We start from the raw sequence: 11,227 nt of genomic DNA, 5'->3' as shown, positions 1-11,227 counted from the left end.
CACGCTTGTGTCCGGAGTTAGCGGTGTTAGCCACGACTCCGTTAGCATCATGATGCTACATTGCCGGTACTCCCTCTGTGACCAGGTTAGCGACGTGAGCTCATCCATCTTATTGGGCAAAGATCTTACGTTTCCAATGATTACAGAAGGAAGAGATGGTCGATAACGTCTCCTTCTCGGGCGACGGCGCTCCTTCCCAGCACGACACCCCCGTCTTTTCCTCCTCAGCTCGCTGGGAATGTCGGGTCTGTCCGCCGGCAGTACCGCTGCGGGACGCAGCGCTAACAGCTGATCCTTACTGTAAACAAAGGATCCCTGCTCTGGGTCCCCAGACACGTGTGAAAAAAGTAGAAATAAACGAAGAAAAACGACCAGAACTAGCACAAAACGGTAGAACATGGTTGCAGAGTCTAATTACTGATACGTTAGTTATAAAAAATTACGAGAAGAAAAGATAAGAAAGAAAGAAACTCAGAATGAGCAGAGCTGCTGTAACAGGCTGCCGCACACGGGGGGCGCCGGAGTGTGTGTGAAGGCGGTCTTCCACTCATCGCCCTCACGGATGCGAACCAGATGGTATGCGTTTCGCAAATCCAGTTTGGTGAAAACAGTAGCCCCCTGGAGGAGCTCGAAGGCCGAACTGAGGAGCGGCAGAGGGTATTTATTTTTTACTGTGATGTTGTTTAATCCGCGATAGTCAATGCATGGCCGGAGGGTTTTATCCTTCTTTTCGACAAAGAAGAAGCCTGCCGCGACTGGAGAGGTGGAGGCCCGAATGAGGCCGGCAGCCAGGGATTCCGTGATGTACTTGTCCATAGCGTCTCGTTCTGGAAGTGAGATGCTATAGAGCCGACTGGTGGGTAAAGGAGCTCCCGGGAGCAGTTCGATAGCACAGTCATAGGGCCTATGCGGAGGAAGTGACTGGGCGCGGGCCTTTTGAAACACCTCAGCTAGGTCGTGATAAACAGAGGGCACATTAGTTAAATCAGCTGATTTCAATTCCCCAGGAGAGGGCGTTTCAGTGCTTGGAGGCGAGGCAGCTTTAAGGCAGGTCATGTGGCAGTCCTCCCCCCACCCAGTGACACGCCCCTTTAGCCAATCTATGTGAGGGTTGTGCTGTTGTAGCCAAGGATGGCCGAGAACTAGTGGAGTGCGAGTTGCTTTAAACACCAAAAAACAGATTTCTTCAGAATGATTGCCAGAGAGGGTGAGCTCGACAGGCTCCGTCACCAGAGTGATGTCTGGAAGGCGTTGACCTGACAGACAACGCCGTAACACGTAATGCATGAGGCAGGGGCTCCAATAGTAACCCAAGTTGCCGGGCTAACTGACAGTCAATAAAGTTTTGTTCCGCCCCAGAGTCGATTAACACCGATAGGGAGCGGCTCTTAGAGTGAATGGAAAGCATGGTCGGTAGTGTTAAACGGGTAGGAGCTTCTTCCTGGCTCAGCTCGCCCACCAGTACTCCTACCATCACTGGCGGGCGCGCCCTTTTGCCCGCGAAGGGCAGGTAGCCACAACATGTCCCCTGTGACCACAATAGAGGCACTCACCGGCCGTAATCCTGCGCTGACGCTCCGCCGCGGTGAGATGGGAGCCGCCCAGCTGCATGGGTTCCTCTCCGTCCCCGCTCTCGTGAGTCCGGGAGGGGCCGGCATCCGCCATGGCGCCGGTGCCAGAGACTCCCGCAGCCTCATGGAAGTTGTAGTTCCGCTGCGACCGGTGAGCCCGTAGCCGCTCATCCACCTTAATGCACAGGGACATTAGCTCATTAAAGGAGGCAGGGAGATCACGCATGATTAGCTCGTCCCTTAATTCTTCTCTGATATTGTTCAGCAACGTGCTCCGTAGCGCCTCCTGATTCCACCCTGCCTCTTCTGCCAGAATCCAGAAGTCGATAGCGTATTCAGACATGCTTCTCCTACCTTGTTTGAAGTTGAGGAGACGGAGAGCAGCGGCCTCTGCCCCGGTGCCTGGGTTAAACACACTCTTAAATTTGGAGAGAAAGTCAGCGTAGGTGATGACAGGATCAGAGTTCAACACAACCTGGGCCCATTTTAGTGCGCGGCCCCTCAGAAGTTGAACTAAATAAGTGATCTTTGCCCCATCGTTGCTATGAAAACGCTGCAGCTCGCGAAACGTCAGAGACACCTGAGCCAAAAATCCGGCACATTTGTCAGACTCACCCGAGAATGGTTCCGGTGTGGGTAAAGGTCCGTCAGACGGCGTACCGACCCGCGGTGAGCTACCTGACGCTACGGCGGGCGGTGCCGCCTGGGGAGCCGGGCTGGGTGGCTGGGGATTCCCTGGTTGCGCATTTCCCTCCAGCGGTATTAACTGCGCCACCGCCAGGGTCAATGCGGCGACATCCTGCCGTAGCTGCCCGAGCATTTGTTCATGGCGGGCCAGCGCGGCTTCCTGGGCGGCTAGAGCCCGGCCCACGGGGTCCTGTCCTGCTGAGTCCATAATGGCTGGATCGTTCTGATAAGGTTTCCGAAAGAGACTCAGGCGCAGGCCAGGGTTTTCCTTTAAGCGAAGGACAGTGCGTTTATTTACAGTGAACACATACACCAAGTGGCTATATACAACATGCAGGGGAAACGGGTCCGGGTCGCCAGGGTCCGTGGGAAACAGGGTTGGGAGAAGGGTGTTCCACACTTTCTGTACAAAAACGTTCCCCCTCAATCACTCCTCTCCGCATCGGGTTCCAAAAACGATCTACACACAAAACGTCGGGTTAGCAGGATAATTATAAGAAATTCTCAAAGTACAGGTTAGCAGAAACACAAGTCTAACTGACACTGATAGCTCAACGATCCAGCGAAGACTAGTGCAGACTCGCCATCTAAGTAGTGCAGTAATCAGCTGGGATCAGCGGCCGGTGTGGTGATGAGCAGGTGTGTGGGCCAGCAGCGGGAGCCTGCAGTGAGCATCGCCGTGGCGAGAGAGAGAGAGAGTGAGAGAGAGAGGGCGAGAGCGAGAGAGCAAACAAACCACAAACATATTGCCCAATAGAGGATTGACCAGCGGGGCACAGGGACCATGACATTTAATATCGCTAAGACAGTCAAGCAGTGATTGACATGGGGAGGTATCCAAATGACTAAAAGGTAAGTAAAGCTGACAGTCATCGGCATACAACTTCTTGCTAGCAAGGGCAGCCTCCAGCACTGAGGCTCGCACTGAGAAACTGCCCTGGTCTTTATTTATACTTCAGTGAGCGTTTGTTCCTTACATTGGAATGTGTGTGTGTGTGTGTGTGTGTGTGTGTGTGCGCGTGTGTGTGCGTGCGTGTGTGCGTGTGTGTGGGGTCAGAGTGTGGCCCCATAAACGACTTCCTTTCACCTGCTGGTCTGGAAAATCCAACAGTTCATCTATATGTAAAGAAGCACTTAAACTAAAACTGACATAGTCCTACCGTAAAACAATAAGACAAGGTACGACCTCTCCCATGCTCCCAGAATGTGGGGGTGAACACCCTGGAATGTTACAGACCTCCTAGGATGAGACATTCTTTCAATATGCCACCAACTATATACTTCTAAACACAAATGATTACATGCAGCATTCTACCATATGCAAACTTATATCATTAAAAGATTATACTGACTACTAAGTACAATTTTCCATTGACATGGAGAAATAAAGGGAGAGTGGAGAATTATGGAGAAGCAGAGAGAGGAATGTGTTGTGAGAGTGCAGTTTGCGCTGTAAAGGTGGGCGTGTTGCCTGCTTGTCTGTTTAACAGTGATGAAAATGAAAGAAAGAAATCTCTTAGTGTGTTAATACAGGAGGCTACAGACCTGGACCAACCGCCCACCACAAGCACAGTGGCCGAAGCAAAATGATAGCAATGGGAGCCACACCCAGCAAGAATCAGCAGCTGTGGAAGAGACTGCAGTGAGGAGAGAATTAAAGGAGAAACTAAAGCTTTAAGAGTACACAAAATTGGGTTGGATTTTGGGCCAACGGACTTGTGGAGGTTGGGAAAGCGTCCGGAGCATCGCAACAAAAGGTGAAACAAAAACACACACAAGCAGAGAAATGTGAGAGAAAAGCACCTTTTAAGGAAACGCCTTGTTGGAGAAAAAGTTAAAAGTAACCCGCCTACAAATGCACACACACGCAATGAAAAAGCAGCTTACACTCATGGACACGTGAAGATTTTTTCAGCAAGATTAAAGCAGGGAAACTTAACATACACCTGTGGTTAAAGGATGAACTGTAAAGTCTCTGGGTTGCAGGACAACAACTTAACTTCAAAGAAAACAAAGAGACTGGTATGACCAACCAGTGTGTGTGTGTGTGTGTGTGTGTGTGTGTGTGTGTGTGTGTGTGTGTGTGTGTGCGTGTGCTGTGCTCACAGAAGGAAGGTCATAGCTCCTGCTTTTTTGAGTGCATTTCCAATCAGTTTTTCTTTTTACAAGAAGTGTAGCTCATACAATGGTATAAATGTATTCTTTTCAATACTTTAAAAATATGAAACTCTGAAGATTTTGAGTTCATGCACATTGTGAAACAAGAATATAAATATTTGTGTCACAATGATTTCTATAAAAACATGTTGTTTATGGGCATAATATGACGAATCTTTTGTGTCCCTATTAATGATCAAAGATAATTGAAGAGGAAGCTTGAACCCTGGCTCTGGACATTTGAGCCAGGGTTCAAGTGACAGCACAGACATTTGCTAACACGAAAGCATGTTTTGTCATCATAAAGACTGTGAAATGAAGCATTGTTAAAGTGTGACTTCAGTAATGGACGACTTAAAACACCAAACTCTAATTTCAATGGTTTATTTTAAGTTTACAGAATATAACAACTGGTAAGACGATGAGATTTACTTTTCACTGTCCGTGTTATGTGTATCCATTATCATGTGTGCTACTTTGCTCTGTGGACTGTAAAATGTTTCATTGTATTCATGAAATAAACCAGACTCTCACTGTCTGCAGCAGGGGCGATTCTAGGATCAGAGCTTTGGGGGTGCTGAGCACCCAGAGAGCTGCCCAGCCAGGTAAGATAAACTTTACTCATCACGATGAGATGTCTTCCCCGTCTCTGTCAGTCCCTGCATCCTTAAATGTCTCCAGTTGTCCCAAGTTGTCTCTGAATGTCTCCTTGGTGCATTTAAACCCCTGTTCCTCCCTGTCCTTGTCGTCTGTTATCTTCGTCTCTGCTATCAGTCATCATAATTTTACCATCTCTGTGCAAGTCTGCAAATTTCTTTATTAAATCATAAGATTCTTAAATTCATCAAGTCTCTCTGTGCCTGGGTCCTCGTCACAAAACATGACATCACTGTTTTGTACATTTTAACACAATTTAATCCCACATTTGTGAAAGAAAAGAAAAACACTTTTTTGAAAAGTCTGTAACAAAACCATCAAATCTGATAAAGGTTATTTAAATGCTGCAAAAGAAGAATGGATTGGAATAGAAAAATACACATCCTGACCTTAATTACTGGGAGAGAATAATGAACGATGCTCACAGTGAGTAAGAAGTAAACTGAGTGCATTTTTGGATACATACAAAAACACTCCCAAAACAGCATAAATTATTACAAATAAATTATTACAAAATATTAATTTAAAAAAACTATAAAAATGGAGGCAACTTTGCCTGTGGTAGAATGTCTACAATGTATGAAAAAATCGTTACTGCAGATGCTAATTTTACTAATTTAATAATACTAATTTTGTGTTGCAAGATTTATGAGTTTCATGCTTTGGTGCTTGAGAGAGCTTGACATTGTTATCAGGTGGCCCACACTGTAAAAAGTGTGAGAAACACTGATAAGTGTCTGTGTGCTTTTGGAAAACATTTAAAGCTGCTGTACAGAATCTTTGAAACAAGCTTAAAACACTTTTAGAAACAGAGCATCTGCTTCTCTTTACAGCTGCTCACTCCACCAGGGCTGTTTGGCTCTTTCTGATAGTGAGCACATGTGATGCACGTACTGCGGCAGTCATACAGACAACTGGACGGTCCAAAGGTTGGCCGACCTATTACTGGCTGAGGTTTCAGTAGAGTTGTGGCTGAACCCCATAAAAATATATCATTAATTTTAATCTCCCCAATCAGTGATAATGTTATGTTGGAATGTTGTTAAAGAGGGTCAAAATGCTTCAACCCAGTTTGTTTAGCAGATTCTGTATAGCAGCTTTAATATAGGGAGGACACAACTTCCAGACTGTGAGTAAAATCAGGTTTTTTCTCTTTGTCAGTTTAACAGTTTGTGTTGTGCCTGTCACTGCTCCCTGTCTGTTTGCTTACCTGGTTCTTCCTGACCTTGTACTTTCTCCTCACGTTCCCTCTTTCCTCTCTCCCTCTTTGGACTGACAATCATACACAAATAGATTGTATTCAATTAGATGAAAAATTACATTAATATGAAAAAATTCTATTACAGTTTTTTCTGATTGCGTAAGCACATTTTTTGTAACTATTGGCTAATTTTGCAAAACTCTTCACACAAATAAGAAAACCTGTCACCCAATCATCAAAACATTGTAGTTCTCTTGCAAAAGCAAACACAGCTAGATTAACTCTTCACACCTTCGTAAAAATGGTGTTTCCGTATCAAACAGTACACACAAGCCATCATCTACTAAGCACACAATGCGCCAACTGCACACTGATGGTATGAATACAAAACACATCTGGCTTTTGCTTTCTCTGTGCACAAGGTAGGCTATGTCAGTGTGAGCTCATACTTCTGTCATAGATCCATAAGCATAGAGGGATCCAAACTTCAAGTACTGCTGTTTATTCACACACATCAAAACAAACACAAGTGTTTATTTCCAAGTATAGGATTATTTGCAATCGCCATAATGACTCTATGGGTTACTTGGTCTGCAGTGAACATGCTTCCTCTGCCCCAGCATCTGGTCATCTAGCAATTCTGTAAAGTAACAATTTCCGTATTTTTACATCAATGGTATTGGTGTGTTTCTCATTGGCATACGGCAGTGCTACAAATCTTTGTGCGAAGTGACTGTACTCACCGATTCTCATTTCAAGATGTCCTTATGATGCTTGCTACAGTGTAGCGGCTCGAGTTAGGCTGGACCCGTTGGCCAGCTACCCTCAGGGTCATTCCACGGTTGATTACATGGTCCACTATTGTAGCTCTGATGTCATCAGCAATTCTATTTCTTACTCTTCCTACCCTTCCTCTCCCCCCTCCTCATCTTCCTCTCCCCCCTCCTCGTCTTCCTCTTGCTCCTCCTTGTCCTTGTCGTCCTCTTCATCCTACTTCTTCACCTCCACGTCCTCTTCCTCGGCCTCCTCTACTTCTCACTCTTTCTGCTCCCTCCATTGTACTCCGCACACACAGCTTACCTGTATTATAGTGCTTAGGCTGATTGCAAAGTGAACTAATTATCTAAAAAAGTTTTCACATGTGAAAGTGTGCCAGACAGTTGGCAAATTAGTGTTAATGATAGCCATACATGTGTATACTTTTGCTAGGAGTGTGTTGGAAATTTGGTAATTGAGTGTTGTGCAGTGAATTGTGCCTACAGTTTTGCAAAGTGTGTGTTACAAAATTGCAAACTGAGTGCAAAGCAGTTTTTGTGCTTTTAGTTTTGCAAACTCAGTGAGTGGTTTTGCTATAAGTCTGAATAGTTTTAGAGATTGTCCTACAAGAATCACAGTTAGGGTTTAAGCATTCAGAAAAAACTGTAAGATCACTAACAAAAAGTCCTCTCTCAGTGTACTTTCAACCAAAAGGAAAATAACCAAACCACACGAACATCTAATAAAAGATATAAATATTGAAACACTGATCCAACATTATTCCTGAATCACAGGTCATTTGATTTTACACTTTTACCTGAATGTGGCTCCTTTTTTGAAAAAACTTCCTTATATCCATTATGAACCTGTCTCTCTGTACACACAAACAAACACACACACACACACACACACACACACACACACACACACACACACACACTCAACACTGCAGGTTACCTGGTGTAATGTTTTTCAGCTAAAAAGAAACATGGTCTGATAACTACCTAACTATATAAAGAGTAACTGAATGTTAAATGCAGCTAATATGTCCTGTTTTAAGCCAGACACTCACACCTCCGCTGCGCTGCATCTCAGCCACTCGAGCGCTAGAATCACAGTAGGGGAGAGGCGAGCTGGAAGAAACCATTTTGGATTTCTATACTTTTGTTGTTAAAATGTTACGTCCCTCACACCAAAAAGCAATCGGGGCGATCGTGGCTCAAGAGTTGGGAGTTCGCCTATAATCGGAAGGTTGCCGGTTCGAGCCCCGGCTTGGACAGTCTCGGTCGTTGTGTCCTTGGGCAAGACACCTCACCCGTTGCCTACTGGTGGTGGTCAGAGGGCCCGGTGGCGCCAGTGTCCGGCAGCCTCGCCTCTGTCAGTGCGCCCCAGGGTGGCTGTGGCTACAATGTAGCTACCATCACCAGTGTGTGAATGTGTGGGTGGATGACTGGATATGTAAAGCGCTTTGGGGTCCTTAGGGACTAGTAAAGCGCTATATAAATACAGGCCATTTACCATTTATAAATATAAAAAATGAAATCTCCAAGAATATCACAAAAATAGCATTGAGGGGGTGTTACAGTGAAAAAAAAAAAGCAACCAAATTTTAATCTGAAGATGCTGAATTTTAGTAAAAACAATGCTCTGTAGGTTGATGCCGTCGTTACAGACAAAGCACATGTTTAAAGCCTTTGGATGTTATAATCTAACCAAAGGTTCTTTGCAGTTTTACATTGATAAACATTATCCTTAACATATTTGGTCCACATAAAGTACCATGGCCATCACACTGTCATTTATAATTGTTTAAATAACTCGTGTCTTAAGTCCTTCCATGACACAGAAAATAAAAAAAGCCACGTGGTTCACTTTTACATCACAAAATGTTAGAAATATAAGCCGTTCATAACAACCTGAAAGGCTGGGAGTTTAAAATGCAAACCATTCGAAGCAGAAGTAGAAGACATTTCCGAAAGAATGCAAAAGCATTGACATATATCTTTCCTTCCTATTATAGCCCGACGGGCAGGGCAGAGATAGATTTTGGTAGCCCGACTGGAAAAATCGCTAGCCCCGGGACGTCGGGCTAGCGATTTTGCGAGCCCTGCATCTTTTCCTTCCCTTCGCTTCTCTATTAATGTGCTTGGAGACAGAGCTCTGTGAATAGCCAGCCTCTTTTGCAACGACCTTTTGTGTCTTGCCATCCTTGTGCAAGGTGTCAATGGTCGTCTTTTGGACAACTATCTTCCCCATGATTGTGTAGCCTGTGTAGACTGAGATACAATCTAAAGGCTTCTGCAAGTGTTTTGAGTTAATAAGCTGATTCAATATTGAACCTTTTCAGTCATTCAATAATTTAATTCATAAAGGCACTAGAGAAAATGTATTGATATTCACCTTACAGTTTTACGGGTCAGGGTCACACATAACACAAAGCATTATGCAGGAAGTAATAAATGTTTTCACGCAGCAACAGTTGTTGTACAACCGTTTTTAGTTTTCTAATAAAGTTTTATTATTATGTTATCCATCCAGTCACTTCTGCTTATCCCTTTCAGGGTCGCGGGGGGCGCTGGAGCCTATCCCAGCTGTCATAGGGCGAGAGGCGGGGTACACCCTGGACAGGTCGCCAGTCTATCGCAGAGCCAACACACAGGGACAGACAACCATTCGCACCTAGTGACAATTTGGATTATCCAATTAACCTATCCCCACAAGCTGCATGTCTTTGGACGGTGGGAGGAAGCCGGAGTACCCGGAGGGAACCCACGCAAACACGGGGAGAACATGCAAACTCCACACAGAAAGACCTAATGGTAGAATTGAACTCAGGACCTTCTTGCTGTGTGGCAACAGTGCTAACCACTGTGCCATTATTATTTTACACATTGATCATCTAACTATGATGCACAATTCTATAATTCATAATCTTAGTTATACATTTGCAGTATTTAACTTAATTTTTTGCACACCTCAAGGTCTTCTCAACCTTCAGACACTTGTCAGAGATCCCAAATAGGGATGAGAAATAGGGAGAGAACTGGAAAGTACCAAATTTTCTGAATCCGGCAGGGCGAGAAGGTCACCATTTGGGCAACTCGGTATGCTTCTCAGAAAATTGGACAGCCTTAACATATTTTGTCTATGCTTTTGAGTTTAGTGAAAATGTATTTCGAGGAACTATTTTTCTGCAAATTTGAAGTTGCATGTCCAATGTTCATTTAGTTTGGTTTTGACTGAAGTAGCAATAGTCTACAGCTTCAGTTTTTGCTTTTCTCCAGAGGTTCTACAGTTGGGTCAAAGTTTATTGCAGTTCTACGAAAAAGTGCCCACAGGGTGTAGACAAATAAAGCATTATATTTACCACATAACCTGGTCATGTGCAGGTTACGGTGCAAGTTTTGATTTTCCGATGCTGACGGTGGATCAAGGAGACCAGCGCACAGGCTGCAGGCCCGGATGTCCTGTCTACATTGGCTGTCTCTCACCCTTTACCCCCCCTGTTGCTTGTCATGTGCTTCTTTGGTGTATTAAGAGTTTTTTCATGTGCAGAGGTGTTTTTTTTCTGTTCTCAAACTGATCTCCCTGTTGGAGCTCAGTCTGGGGGGAGTTATTTTTTTCTCCTTATCTTTCCTCATGTGGTGCATTTTCCATTGTTGTACCTCTCTGACCTGTCTTCCCCTTGTGATGTTTTTGTGTAACGTATGTATGGTCGGAGGGTAAGATGGCACCGCGTGCAATAGGTCGGCAGCCTTAACATGAAATTTCTCACTCGTGGGACTAATAAAGGTATCTTATCTTAAAATGGGCTGGAACCGCTTCCTTTGCACCTGTCGTTTTTATTTTTTCTCCTTCTGGACTTGACAACTGGCCTGCAGAGTATGACCTCAAATTACATTACAGCAAAGCGCAGACATGGAAACACGCTTTGGGGCTGTTTTCCTGTCTATCGCTATGTCCATGTCTATGGATTTTACATCTGTATTCTCTGCGATTATGCAAAGAATCTGCTATATTTTTCAGATATCCCCTCTCACTATTAAAATAAAACTACAATAAAAATAAGAGACTTTTCAGTTCTTTGTACGTGAGCAAACTAACAAATTCAGCAACAGATCAAGTACTTATTTCCCCAACCACAGGTGAGCAATACATGATGAAATAACAATCACGCAAATAACAGCGCCCATGTTTT

The 11,227-nt window shown here is 44.6% G+C and overlaps 1 long non-coding RNA gene across 1 annotated transcript; it reads left to right on the top strand.

Moving 5' to 3' along the window:
* The first annotated feature begins 3,776 nt into the window (after positions 1-3,776).
* Positions 3,777-11,152, top strand: LOC309692824. The gene is made up of 3 exons (XR_014272468.1): positions 3,777-4,015; positions 4,959-5,020; positions 9,591-11,152. It is a non-coding gene; the product is annotated as an uncharacterized lncRNA (long non-coding RNA).
* The last annotated feature ends 75 nt before the right edge of the window (positions 11,153-11,227 follow it).

Source organism: Aulonocara stuartgranti, assembly GCF_965226115.1.
Source record: "Aulonocara stuartgranti genome assembly, chromosome: 17".
Lineage (NCBI taxonomy): Eukaryota > Metazoa > Chordata > Actinopteri > Cichliformes > Cichlidae > Aulonocara > Aulonocara stuartgranti.
Note: the sequence above shows the minus strand (reverse complement) of the source record. Positions and strands in the feature narration are given on the sequence as shown.